General features: G+C 38.0%; 1 protein-coding gene across 1 annotated transcript in view; it reads left to right on the top strand.

Moving 5' to 3' along the window:
• Positions 1 to 5,722: 5,722 nt before the first annotated feature.
• Positions 5,723 to 15,082, top strand: part of LOC102396589 (interferon-induced very large GTPase 1) — a 190,141-nt gene continuing 180,781 nt past the window's right edge. Inside the window, exon 1 of the mRNA XM_045162934.1 lies at positions 5,723 to 5,760. The gene's annotated coding sequence lies outside the window, so the exon portion shown is untranslated. The remainder of the gene's footprint in view (positions 5,761 to 15,082) is intronic.

The raw sequence follows: 15,082 nt of genomic DNA, 5'->3' as shown, positions 1-15,082 counted from the left end.
TTCTATCACCAGTCACATCCACAGCTGGGTATTGTTTTTGCTCTGGTTGCATCCCTTCATTCTTTCTGGAGTTATTTCTCAACTGATCTCCAATAGCATATATTGGGCACCTACTGACCTGGGGAGTTCCTCTTTCAGTATCCTATCATTTTGCCTTTTCATACTGTTCATGGGGTTCTGAAGGCAAGAATACTGAAGTGGTTTGCCATTCCCTTCTCCAGTGGACCACATTCTGTCAGACCTCTCCACCATGACCTGACCATCTTGGGTGGCACCACACAGCATGGCTTCTACCCTTATGGCAGAAAGTGAAGAGGAACTAAAAATCCTCTTGATGAAAGTAAAAGAGGAGAGTGAAAAAGTTGGCTTAAACCTCAACATTCAGAAAACTTAAGATCATGGCATCTGGTCCCATCATTTCATGGGAAATAGATGGGGAAACAGTGGAAACAGTGTCAGACTTTATTTTTTGGGGCTCCAAAATCACTGCAGATAGTGATTGCAGCCATGAAATTAAAAGATGCTTACTCCTTGGAAGGAAAGTTATGACCAACCTAGACAGCATATTCAAAAGCAGAGACATTACTTTGCCAACAAAGGTCCATCTAGTCAAGGCTTTGGTTTTTCCAATGGGCATGTATGGATGTGAGAGTTGGACTGTGAGGAAAGCTGAGCGCTGAAAAATTGATGCTTTTGAACTGTGGTGTTGGAGAAGACTCTTGAGAGTCCCTTGGACTGCAAGGAGATCCAACCAGTCCATTCTAAAGGAGATCAGCCCTGGGATTTCTTTGGAAGGAATGATGCTAAAGCTGAAACTCCAGTACTTTGGCCACATCGTGCAAAGAGTTGACTCATTGGAAAAGACTCTGATGCTGGGAGGGACTGGGGGCAGGAGGAGAAGGGGACGCCAGAGGATGAGATGGCTGGATGGCATCACCGACTCAATGGACATGAGTTTTTGTGAACTCTGGGAGTTGGTGATGGACAGGGAGGCCTGGCGTGCTGCAATTCATGGGGTCGCAAAGAGTTGGACATGACTGAGTGACTGAAGTGAAGTGAACTGAACCATAAAACATTTGCCTGTGACTTTATCCTGATTAGGAACAGCACAGATTAACTTGACAGTCCTCCTGGGATGGAACAAAGACTGCTTTGGTCTTTTCTCCTGGTCTCTTTCATCCTTCCTCCACTGACCAATGACTTCTCAAACCATAGAGAAGATCATGCCATGAGATTAGAGTCTACTAGTATTTATAGTTTAATGAAGTATCACAAATTGACCACATAAGCATGCCCAGATGGCGTATTAGAACACTGCTCATATTCCAAAATAATCTCTCATACTCTTAGCTACTTATCATTAATCTCTCTACTTCTTAACAGTTTACATGAGTCATTATTCAGACTTGTGATATTATACATTCATTTTGGCAGGTATTTATCTTTCTGTATACAGAATCATATTATATGTATTCTTTTGTATTTAGCTCATTTGAAAACTTAAAATTGTGAGATTTACCCATATTGTTGTGTATCACCATGATACTGTTTTTATTATTATATGAATATGTCATTTTTATTTACCATGTGACTGTGAAAAGATATCAGGATTGTTTCCAAGTTTTTACTTTGATGAATAGTAGTGCTATGAACATTCTGGTGGATATGTCTTGGTGTGTGTTTAAACAGAGTTCTACTGGCATATACATAATGATGAAAAACTTGACTCATTCCTGTCACTTATTTATATGTACCCATAATTTCTTCCTTTGAATTTTTTTCTTGTCTACTTTTGTGATACCAATTGAGATTTATTTATTTCATTTTATTATTTCATTAGTGAGATGATGGACAGAGAAATATAGGGGACTACATTCCATGGGGTCACAAATGTGGGACCTGACTGAGCATGCACACACACAGAGAGAAAGGAATCACCCTTTTATGTCATTACTAACTTTCATTCTTAGCTGTCACATTCAAAAGTAAATTTTTACCAACTTGGTGCATTTTCACTCTCATTGCCACCAAACACACACACACACAGTATCCTCACCTATATTACCTCATTCTGTATTGAGCTAACTGCAATTTTTAAAGTTTTTATTGAAATATAGTTGCTTTATAATGCTGTGTTAGTTGCTACTGTACAGCAAAGTGAATCAACTATACAAATACATATATCCTCTCTTTTTTGGATTTCCTTCCCATTTAGGTTACCACAGAGCACTGAGTACAGTTTCCTGAGCTATACAGTAGGCTCTCATTTGTTATCTATTTTATACATAGTATGTATATGTCAGTCCCAACCTCCTAATTCATCCCATCCTCCTTTCCCCCTTGATACCTATCTATGTTTCTGTTCTCTACATCTGTGTCACTATTTCTGCTTTATAGATAAGATCATCTATGCCAATTCTTTCTAATTCTACATATATACATTAATATATGATATTTGTTTTTCTTTTTTTGACTTAATTCCCTGTATTAAGAGACTCTGTATATAAGTTTGTAGGTCCATCCACATCTCTACAAATGACCCAATTTCATTCCTTTTTATGACTGAGTAATATTCCATTGTATATATGTACCACTTCTTCTTTATCCATTTCTCTGTTGATGGACATTTAGGTTGTTTCCATATCCTGGTTATTGTAAATGGTGCTGCAATGAACACAGGGGTGCATGTGTCTTTGTGAAATATGGTTTTCTTTGGGTAATTGCCCAGTAGTGGGATTGCTGGGTCACATTTTAGATCTCTTTTTAGTTTTTTAAGGAATCTGTATATTGTTCTCCTTCATGGCTATATCAGTTTACATTCCCACCAACAGTGCAAGGGGTTTCCCTTTTCTCCATACCCTCTCAAGCATTCATTGCTTGTATGAACTAGCTAGAATTTTCATTATAACTTTTTAATTTTTACCTTATACAATAAAAATCATTTACACTAGTAGCTTTACTTTTTCCTTTACTAATTTGGCTGACAGATAATCTTAGGATCCAAATCATATTCCTTAAGAATATTAAAAATAGTGAAATTTTTAATATTAAAAAATCATGTAGCCATACCATGCTGCTACTGGGAACTCTGACATCTGTCTGCTTTTATTAATAACATATGTGTAAATAACCAAGATTGTTCATGTGTTTAATATTCAAACTCCTTACTATCTATTCTATGAATAGGAGAGTATTTCCAGGATCTAGGAAACAGAGTTGTTTTTGTTGTTTTTGTTAATTCATACAACATTTGATCTAAATTTTCATTATGGACAATCAGGCCTACTACAGCTCTGGGAAATATTCTATTTTATTTCTTTGATAATTTCTGAAATTATCAGAAATTTCAGGTAATTTTTCTGACCATATTAGTCACATGTCAGCAGCATTTCTGGATCTAGCCTACCTGTCTCCTTAAAAAGCTTTATACCTCTGCACAGGCCTTTCCATTTCTTCATCCTTTGAAGTTAAAGTCTTAAAAAATTTAACTCAGTTGGACATTCTAGCACAGCAGTTGAATTTTCATGTGTATTCACTCAAATACTGAGAAAGAAAGAGTACCTCAACTGGAAACTAAGAAGTAAAGAGAGTCAAACGATACATCATCAAGTTCAGGCCAACAGAAATGGCAAATTTAGTTTTTACACTCCCACCCTTTCTCCACTAAAAAATGTTTTCCTAGAAGAGAGTTTTTTTTTTAAATGTGATTCACCAATTGCCACCATTTGTAAAATGAAACTTGAGATGTTTATAAAAACCATAGTTCCTGAGCAATAAGCTAGACCTTCCATGTCAGATTCTCTGTGAGTGGGGCTGGGAATCCACATTTTTAAGATATCCTCAGGTAATTATTATGCAATATAAAGTCTGAGGACAACTACTTTGAAAGATTAATTCATGTTTTTAACTTTAAATGGGTTTAAAACCAAGTCAAGTTCAATCAGTCAGAAGAGTGAGGACATTACAATCCTTAACACCTGCATTAATTTGCTGCAATTTCTGCCTTTTTTGAATAGATTCCTGCCTTCTCTAAATCTGTCTCTCTAATTTGGCACTCAAATAGACCAAAACTATATACTTCCCTGGTGACTCAAATGGTAAAGAAACTGCCTGAAATGGAAGAGACCTGGGTTTGATCCCTGGGTTTGGAAGACTCCCTGGAGAAGGGAATAGCAACCCACTCCAGTATTCTTGCCTGGAGAATTCCATGGACAGAGGAGCCTGGCGGGCTGCAGTCCATGGGGTCACTAAGAGTCGGACACGACTAAAAGACTAACACTTTCCCTTCATTTTCATATGATAAGCAAGGTAGAGAAATCATTGATAAAATCTTTCCAGCACCACCAAGAATGGGTAAATAATCTACCTCTAGCCCAAAAGTCCTTCACTGTAGGCAATAGCAAAGTAGACAAGAACTAAAAGAACCTTTTCTTCTCCTCATCCTTGTTCCTATTACACATATCTCTGCTCCTCTTTCATTGACACAACACCAGTATCAGCTCTGAGGCACATAAAGCTACAAGGAATGACTCATTGACATTGGAAACTATTAGAAAAAGCACCTTATATACAAATCCCCAATATACACACTATTTTATATGTATTTTTCTTAGAGAATAAGTCAGTGAAAGACAAAACAGAATTTTCAATGATGATATAGTTCTATGACTATTACTAGATCCTTGTTGGAACTGACAAAATTGATTTTTATGTGACTTCAAAGGACTTCTTCCCAGACACTCTAGTTAGAGGTGGAAAGGAGGGATCCTGGTATACAACTTAACTGTAAAACTAATTTACTCTTGAGGAAAATACGAGTGTGTTCTGGACCTACATACACCTAGTAAAGGCCTCTGCATTCATCTTCAGCAGAGATCATTTTGTTAGGTTACAGTAGATACCAAGGATTCAGTCTTTAGCAAGAATTAAATATATGGACTGATTTCCACAGTACTCTTTCTGTAGTTAATATAAAATCTTACTTATACCATGCTGCTTGGTGGTCAAAGGTTGTGTGCATTGGGGTATAAACCAATGTTCTCAAATCACAGGAAGATCATCTCCTAATGTGGGGATATATCCATAGTGTGCCAGTTCCCTTCAGGGAAGGTAATCTTGAAAAATGTCTTCTGACACATTCAACTCCTACCCAACAGTCAGCACAGTTACTCATGCAGAATGAAGAATAACAGGAGCCTGACAGTGTAACAGGACAGACCGACTCCCCAGCTTTCCAGTGTCACAACAATATCTGTCCAAATCTGAACCAGATCGTCCAGTGGAGACAATCATTGAGAAGTCTACCTTTCTCTATATGTGTCTTTGTCTGTGCCCTTGAACTGACAGTTCTGAGAATTCTAGGTCAGTAGGCTTAGTCTTAAAGTCTTTGAAGGAAAAAGCAGCAAGAGCTACTGTCCTACATTTTTTGTTCCTTCCTAACCTATATGGAGGTCAATGACTATGGGATTTCAAACGCTGAAGAGGCCTTCTTTGGATTGCAATCTCTCACATCTCCTAAAGGAAAGCATCTCCCCATTTTGAGACAGCAAGAAAATAACAGAATTGCTAGAACATTAGCAGAAAGGACACACAGCATCTCCATTAACCTTCAGTCTATACCAAAATGCTGAAAGTTATTTTCCATGTTGCAGCAATTTCCATAACTGATATTTCCTATTATCTCATGGCAGAAGCTTCAGGAGATGGGAAGCCACTTATGAAAGAAAACCTACAGGATCAGCGTTCCTGTCTGCAGTTGTGGTATGTAGTTTCTAGTTGAAGTAAAAATCAAACAAACAAAAAAACCTTGGTCTTAATTTAGACCCTTAAGTCTTGATCTTTCCTTACATTCTCCAATGTATGTAAGCTTCCCAATCTTTATTGGACTTGACATATTATCATTAAATGCTATATTTATTTTCCTAGAGTGGTGGGATCTGACATTCTACTTTCAGTCTTCATGGTCTCCTAGAGATTGGAACCTGCTTCTACCTTGGGGAGCATCTCTTTTTCCTACATTTCCATTCTTGGTCCCATAGGATCCTCTAGTCCTTGGAATTTATTCATCTCATTCAAACAGCCTTTTCTCTTTTCATGATGCTTTCCCTGATACTCTTGCCACTTTTCAGGTTACTTTAGTTCATAGGCCAATCTTAAATGAATATCGTCTCTTAAAATTTGCCTCTACTACCTGGAATAGGTATAGGCACCAAATGAATTCCATGTACAGAATAGCTCAGTTATAATCCTAAGCCACCTAAACTCCAAGTCCCTTTGGTCAACTAAAAAGATATCTTGAAGGTTATGATATAACCTTATATCCCTGGCTCCATATAACAGCCATCATACTTGTTTGGATGGCATACACTCCCTGGGCTATGCTTCTCTCTTAATTCCTTTTTATACTCTTCCTTGATGCACTGGAAAATTCCCTGGAACCTAATCTGTATATGTATTGCCTCCAAATTCTCTGGTTTAGGTTTTCAAGTCTCCACTAACAGTTCCTCTCTCCAGATTTTCCTAAACTGTAAAGCATGGTCTCATAAGCAAGAGAATTCGATTCTCCTTTGGCTAGGTGGTGACAAACTCCTTTAGAGCCTCATCCCCTTCAGTGGGATTTACCTCATTGAGTTCCACATCCCTCTGGGCACAGAGACTCCGGTTACAACAGAGACTTTAGAAGAATTGAAAGATAGGAGGTGTTAACATTTATTGAGCTCTTAGTATACATCAAATACTGGACTGAGGACTTTACATACTTTACCACTTGGCACACAAATGAGGGTAGCTCCATGATTCAAAGCCTACCTAATGACCTCCTTTCGCCGCTAAACAATAGAATGTGGCATAGATCAAGGAATTTTCAGATAGAATTAAGGTCCCAAATCAGTGGATTTTTGCTTTAACCCAAGGGAAGATTATCCTGGATAGGCTCAACTTAATCAAGCAAAAGGCCTTAAAGAGAGACTCAGCCCTTCTTTAGAGATAATTTTCCCTCCTGCTGACTTACAGAAGTAAGCTATCATGTTGAAGGAAGGCCAGGAACTGTGAACAGTCCTAAAATTGTTGAGACTAGCTCGACAAGCAGGGTTTTCAAAGCACGATACAGCAAGAGAATGAGAAACGAGTCACAAGAATTTCGAGAAAAGTGAGAATCAGGGGACCAACACTGCTCCATGGTGAAGGCGCTGAAACTGAATTGAGTAATTAGGAAACAGTAATCAATAACGGATCAGTAATGAAGACCAATATTCTTATCTATAGATTTTCCAGCAGATTCGTAAAACATGTGACTCTGAGATGCCAGTTGGGAAAACCGACTCCGGATCATATCTTGTTTTCAAGATTATGAACTCTTCCCTCTGGACTTGTTCCAAGAGCCATGCCTTATAGCATCCAGTTTATTAATAATTATAAATTTCTTTTGTGGCCCTTGCCGGGGCCTGCTTTTCTTTTATTTTTCCTGTCTCCTACAAAAATCACAACAAAATTAACTCTGTCAATACATATAAGCTAAAAGCAGCTTTTCTAGTTCAAACTCTAGATGAAAATACAGCTCAGTCAACACCTGGAGTGCTGCCTTATAAAACCTCGAGTACAGCACCCAGCTAAGTCATGCCAGACTCGTGACAGAAACTGGGATATATCTGTGTTTTGAGATACTAAGTTTGTGGTAATCCATTATAAAACAATATAAAAATAATACAGATTTTGATGCCTAGAAATGGTACCTAAAAACTTGGAAATAGCTTTGAAATCAGTCAAGTGAACAGAGACTAGAAGAACTTTGAGAGAAAGCCTATATGTTTTCAACAGACTGTTGGTAGAAATCTAATCTTTAAGTATGCCAAAGTGAGATTTCAGAAGAAACTGAGGAACATGTTACTACAAACAAAAGGAGGAAGATTCTTGTTGCAAGGTGACAAAAAGCTTAGCAAAATTATATCTTGGAGTTATGTTCAAGAAAATATTTAAAAGCTGGTTTTATACTTAAGGAGATTTGCAAGTAAAGTTTTAAAAGTGACTCTTGAATTTTTTTTTCTATTTATGATAATATGTGTGAGGATTGAGGAAAGAACTGTTACACAAAAAAGAAACTAAGACCTTACGATTTTGAAATTTCTCACCATCTGTAAGAATTAAAGAGATTCACAGTCTTAATCTTTGTTTAGTATGATTTTATAACTTTTCCCTAAAACTGCAGAAAGATTGAACAGTGAAGGAATCAGGCACAAAAACAGGCCTTCCTATCATTTTAAGGATAAAGGTTCTTTATAAAACTAGAAATAAAACTACCATATGACCCAACAATCCTAATACTGGGCTATATATACCCTGAGAAAACTGTAGTTGAAAGAGACACCCATACCCCAATGTTCAATGCACCACTATTTATAATAGCTAGGATATGGAAGCAAACTAGATGTCCATTGACAGATGAATAGATAGAATTTTGGTATATATATACAACAGAATATTACTCAGCCATAAAAAGGAATGCATTTGATCCAGTTCTAATGAGGTAGATTAACTTAGAGCCTATTATACAGAGTGAAATTAAGTCAGAAAGATAAAAAAATTATGGTATAACACATATATATGAAATCTAGAAAGACAGTATTGATGAACCTGTTTACAGGGCAGCAATGGAAACAATCCTAAAAGATGATGCTATGAAAGTGCTGCACTCAATATGTGAGCAAATTTGAAAAACTCAGCAGTATCCACAGGACTGGAAAAGGTCAGTTTTCATTCCAATCCCAAAGAAAGTAGTGCCAAAGAATGCTCAAACTATCTCACAATTGCACTCATCTTACATGCTAGCAAAGTAATGCTGAAAATTCTCAAAGCTAGGCTTCAGCAGTACATGAACCATGAACTTCCAGATGTTCAAGCTGGTTATAGTAAAGGCAGAGGAACCAGAGATCAAATCACCAACATCCATTGGATCATCAAAAAAGCAAGACAGTTCTAGAAAAACATCTACTTCTGCTTTGTCGACTATGCTAAAGCCTTCGACTGTATGGATGATTACAAACTGTGGAAAATTCTGAAAGAGATGGGAATACCAGACCACCTGACCTGCCTCCGGAGAAATCTGTATGCAGGTCAAGAAGCAACAGTTAGAACTGAACATTGACAATGGACTGCTTCAAATTGGTAAAAGAGTATGTCAAAGGTGTATGTTGTCACCTTGCTTATTTAACTTATATGCAAAGTACATCATGTTAAGTGCCAGGCTGAATGAAGCACAGACTGGAACCAAGATTGCCAGGAGAAATATCAATAACCTCAGTTATGCAAATGACACCACCCTTATGGCAGAAAGCCAAGAAGAACTAAGGAGTCTCTTGATGAAAGTGAGAGAGGAGTGCCAGGGTCCAGCCCTGGCAGGATCCAGGGAATTCGAAGGGGAGACAGCTTCAGCGATCAGGATATGATAGAATTAAAGATATAAAGAGTGGTTAAATAAGGATAGCTCAGTGAGGAAATTCAGTGGAGAAAAGAGGCTGAATAACTTGGTTTATGTGGAAAGCTAATAAAATTCCAAAATAAGGAATTTGCATCATCTACGTAGGCCACAGGCGTCCTCCCATTCTCCCGAAGGAGAGGAGGCACTAAGGCCTCCCCAGTCAGATCTTAGAAGCCCAGGCATAATTAGTAGGCTTGACGAGCCTCCACGCTCCAGGTGGAAATTCAGCCAGAAGGTGAGAGAAAGAACGACATGGGGAGACCAAGCTTTGGTGAAAAAGGCCTGTACTTTATTTTCCAAAGTCGTTTTTATACCTTAAGTTGTACATAGAGGATAATGGGGGAAGGTCAGCAGTCCTTGATTCTTATCAAAGCCAGGTTTTCAAACTTATCATATGCAAAAGTTTAGGTGATTTACATCATCTTCTGGCCAGGAGGCCTGTTAACATTTTATGACCCTTTCTTCAGAAAACTTATTTTTCTCTAAAGGTGATTATTCTAAAGTCAGGTGCCACCCTCCAAAAGCATTAGATAAAGTTGCATTCCTATAGGGCAAAGGTGTAGTGGGCTATAACAAGAAAAGAATTAACTCAAGCGTCCAAGGTTACAAACATTAAAGATTAAAGCTACTAGTTACATTCCTGTACACCAATTATATTAATCAATACACTCCCAGGGACACAGTAGGTAAGGGATATGGAAACTTAGCAGCAAACATTGGCCCAACAAATGAAAAACCCTTCACCAATACAATTTCTAATCAATCTTTTAACTGCTCAAAGGAATCTGTATTTAGACAGTTTAGAACATCTCGTGTCTCTCCTGGTTGGGAGGCTGTGAACAATCACGTGTGGCCGGAAGAACCTGTTCAGGCAGGCTAGAGAACTTCCAAAGGAGTTTGTGAGTTGAAACACTCGTATCACGCCCAGGAACTTTATTAACTGGAGCTGAAAGTTAACTCTTTTTCAGAGAGAGGTGGTGGGGGACAGCCCCCCATAAAGTCAGAGGTGTAGGTGAGAGCACAAATCAGTAAAGTAGGCAGTCTCTGGTTTTGGGGGTAGATGCTCGAGAATTTCCAGGGGGACTCCTGAGGCTTGATCCCGCCTTTGCGTATGCCAAGCTTCCTTTCTCATGACCTTTGCCACAGACGGAGTTCCTCATGCTGGCTCCCGGCAGAGGAAAGTGAAAAAGCTGGCTTAAAACTTAACATCCAGAAAGCTAACATCATGGCATATGGTCCTATCACTTCATGGCAAATATATGGAGAACCAGTGGAAACAGTAACAGACTTTTATTTTTTGGTACTCCAAAATCAATGCAGATGGTGACTGCAGCCATGAAATTAAAAGGTCCTTGCTCCTTGGAAGAAAAGTTATGACCAAACTAGACAGAATATTAAAAAGCAGAGATATTACTTTGCCAACAAAAGTCCATCTAGTCAAAGCTATGGTTTTTCCAGTAGTCATGTATGGATGTGAGAGTTGGATTATCAAGAAAGCTGAGTGCTGAAGAATTGATATATTAAACCAGTGTTGGAGAAGACTCTTGAGAGTCCCTTGGACTGCAAGGAGATCCAACCAGTTCATCCTAAAGGAAATCAGTCCTGAATATTCATTGGAAGGACTGATGCTGAAGCTGAAACTCCAATACTTTGGCCATCTGATGCGAAGAACTGATTCACTGGACAAGACCCTGATGCTGGGAAAGATTGAAGGCTGGAGGCGAAGGGGATGACAGAGGATGAGAGGGTTGGATGGCACCACTGACTCAATGGACATGAGTTAGAGTAAGCTCCAGGAGTTGGTGATGGACAGGGAGGCCTGGCATGTTGCAGTCCATGGGGTCTCAAAGAGTCAGACATGACTGAGCAACTGAACTGAACTGAATGGGAACAGACATAGAGAACAGATTTGTGGACACAGTAGGGGAAGGAGAGGTTGAGACCAATTCAGAGAGTAGCATGGAAACACACATTGCCTACCATATGTAAAATAGATAGCCAGTGGGGATTTGCTATATGATGCAGGGACATCAATCCAGTGCTCTGTGACAACCTAGAGGGGTAGGATGGAAGGTTGGATGGAGGTTCAAGAGGGATGAGACGTATGTATACTTGGCTGATTCATGTTGGTGTATGGCAGAAACCAACACAATACTGTAAAGCAATTTTCCTCCAATTAATAATAATAATAAATAAATAAAATTCATTTTAACTACACCCTCCCCAAAAAAAAGGATAAGGGTTTGCCTCACAAATATCAACCAAACCAGAAGTCCTCTAGGGAGCTTAAGGGTACTGTTTCCTACTGTTTCAGTGGGAGGGCAAGGCTTAGAGGGTTTGTCTGGAAAAGATCTATAAATGTGGCTTTTGCCTAGAGGAGTGAATCCCACTGACATTTTAAGAAGATCCACAAAGTTCTTGAGAAAATCTGTTTAGCAGAAATATTACTAAGCTGATGTTGGAGAGAGTGTCTGTTTATGTATGTCAGATGTAGCTGGTTTAGAGTATTGTTCAACTCCCCTATGTGCCACTGATCTTCTAATTGTTTCTCCATATGGAAAGTACAGCATTGAAATCTCCAACTATTATTTTAGAACTGTATATTTCTGCTTTCACTTCTCAATTTTTGCTTCATATGTTTTTAGAGTTCTGTTGTTAGGTTCCTAGGTTTATATCTTAAACTACCACACAATTGCACTCATCTCACATGCTAGTAAAGTAATACTCAAAATTCTCCAAGCCAGGCTTCAGCATGACGCTGAACCATCATACTTGAACGGTTCATACATGAACCGTCAACTTCCAGATGTTCAAGCTGGTTTTAGAAAAGGCAGAGGAACCAGAGATCAAATTGCCAACATCCGCTGGATCATGGAAAAAGCAAGAGAGTTCCAGAAAAAACATCTATTTCTGCTTTATTGACTATGCCAAAGCCTTTGACTGTATGGATCACAATAAACTGTGGAAAATTCTGAAAGAGATGGGAATACCAGATCACCTGACCGGCCTCTGGAGAAACCTATATGCAGGTCAGGAAGCAACAGTTAGAACTGGACATGGAACAACAGACTGGTTCCAAATAGGAAAAGGAGCACGTCAAGGCTGTATATTGTCACCCTGCTTATTTAACTTATATGCAGAGTACATCATGAGAAACGCTGGGCTGGAAGAAGCACAAGCTGGAATCAAGATTGCCAGGAGAAATATCAATAACCTCAGATATGCAGATGACACCACCCTTATGGCAGAAAATGAAGAGAAACTAAAAAGCCTCTTGATGAAAGTGAAAGAGGAGAGTGAAAAAGTTGGCTTAAAGTTCAACATTCAGAAAATGAAGATCATGGCATCTGGGGTCGCAACAAGTTGGACATGACTGAGCAACTGAACTGAGCTAATGGGTTCACATTTTAATCAATATTTAGTGTTCCTCCTTGCCTCTGTAACAATTTTTGACTATTTTATCTTATCTTAACACTGATACCTCAGTTCTCTTTTAGTAACTATTTACCTGGAATGTCCTTTTCCATTCTTTTACTTTTGACCTATTTGTCTTGGATATAAAATGAGTCTTTTCTAGACAGCATATAATAGCATTTTGCTTTTTAATCTATTTTGAGAATATTTACCTTCTAATAGAAGAATGTAATCCATTTATAATTACTGATAATGAAACATTCATTTCTGCAATTTTGCTTTGTCTTTTGTATGTTTCATATCTTGTTTGTTCCCCAATGTCACCATTAACTGTCTTCTTTTGTGTTTGCTATTTTTGTAGTGTATATGATTTTGATTCACTTCTAATTTATTTTCTGTGTATTTTAAAGTTATTTTAGCATTGGTTGTGCTGGAGCTTACAATTAACCTCACAAACATGTCACAATCTATTTTGAATTAATATCATATTAACTTCCATAGGTATATAAAAATTCTGATCCTTCATTTCTCCATCCCTCCCCCCTTTATGTTACTGTGTCACAAATTACATCTTTCTACTTTGTGTGCCCATTTAACATAGGCTTATCATTATCATTTTATGATTTGTCTTTTTGATCAAATTGGGAAAGAAAAAGGAGTCACAAATGAAAAATACGCTAATACTGGCTTATATATTCCTTTACCTGTGTTATTTCTTCCTGTGGCTTCAAGTTTACTGTCTAGTGTCCTTTCATTTGCTCCTGAAGGACTCTTTTTAGCATTTCCTATAGGACACATCTAGCATCACCAAATCAATGAACATGCATTTGAGCAAACTCCAGGAAATATAGTGAAGGACATGGAAGCCTGACAGGCCACAGTCCACAGGGTCACAGAGACTCGGACACAACTCAGCAACTGAACAAATAGGACACATCTACTAAAAATAAATTCCCTTAGCATTTGTTAATCTGGGAATGTCTTAACGTCTCCTTTATTTTTGAATGATAGTTTTGCCAGGTATAGAGTTATGAACTTTCTCTTCCTTTAGGTACTTTAAATATGTCATCTCATTGCCTTCTGGCCTCCATGGTTTCTGCTAAGATGTCCAGTCTTTTTCTTAATGAGTCTGCCTTATATAGGACAGTCATTTCTCTTTTGTTGCTTTCAAGGTTCTTCCTTTGTCTCTGCCTTTAAAAGTTTTATTAGAACATGTCTCAGGGTGGATCTCTTGTGTTTTTCCTTCCTAAAGTTCATTGAGCTTCTTGAATGTATAGATTCATGTGTTTAATCAAAGTATGACTTGTTGGTCATAGTTTCTTCAAAATTCTTTTATATCCCTTTCTCTGTGTTTTCTCCTTATGGAACTTCCATTCTTTGATGTTCTATTATTGACGGTGTCTCACAGATCTCATAGGCTCTCTTCATTTTTGCTCATTCCCTTGTCTTTATGTTCCTCAGACTGGGTAATTTTAAATGACTTGTTTTCAAGTTCTGTGATTTTCAACTCTGACTGCTCAAATCTGATGTTGAAATTCTTAGTGAAGTCATTGCCGATATTGTAGTTTTTAACATAGAGTTAGTTTGGTCCCTTTTTATAACCTGCATCTCTTTAGAGGTGTACACTGTTTGAGGAATATCATTCCCCTGGAGTTATACAATTTTTGTCCATGATTTCCTTTAGTATTTTGAGCATATTTAAGCCAGTTGAATTAAAGGCCTTGCTGAATAACTTCTATGAGTTGACTCCTCATAGATAGTTTCTATTAATTTTTCTGTGAATGGGTCATATTTTCTTGTTTTTTTGCAAGTTTTTTAAATTTTTTGTGGAAAACTGAACATTTTGAATGTTATAATAATATAACTCTTGAAATCATATACTGTCTCGTGCTCAGGGTTTGTTTTGGTTGGTTCCTGTGGGTTTTGGTTATATGCCTGGCACTTTTCTACCATTTTCTGTAAAAATATTAGTGGTATGTGCTCTCAGAAATGTGTCCTTTTTCTTATGGTAAGTTTATGCATTGTTTGAGTTTTTTTGCCTGGAGACAAAACAAAAACATACCCAAACAAGCAACAGCAAGAAAAAAAACACCTCTCTTTGCGTACTGGCTCAGTGTTTAGCATGCTTTCAATGCTTTGCTGTTCAGTCACTCAGTCATGTCCAACTCTTTGTGCCGCCATGGACTGCAGCATGCC

Source organism: Bubalus bubalis, chromosome 16 (assembly GCF_019923935.1).
Source record: "Bubalus bubalis isolate 160015118507 breed Murrah chromosome 16, NDDB_SH_1, whole genome shotgun sequence".
Taxonomy (NCBI): Eukaryota; Metazoa; Chordata; class Mammalia; order Artiodactyla; family Bovidae; genus Bubalus; species Bubalus bubalis.
This window is presented reverse-complemented; position numbering and strand designations above follow the sequence as displayed.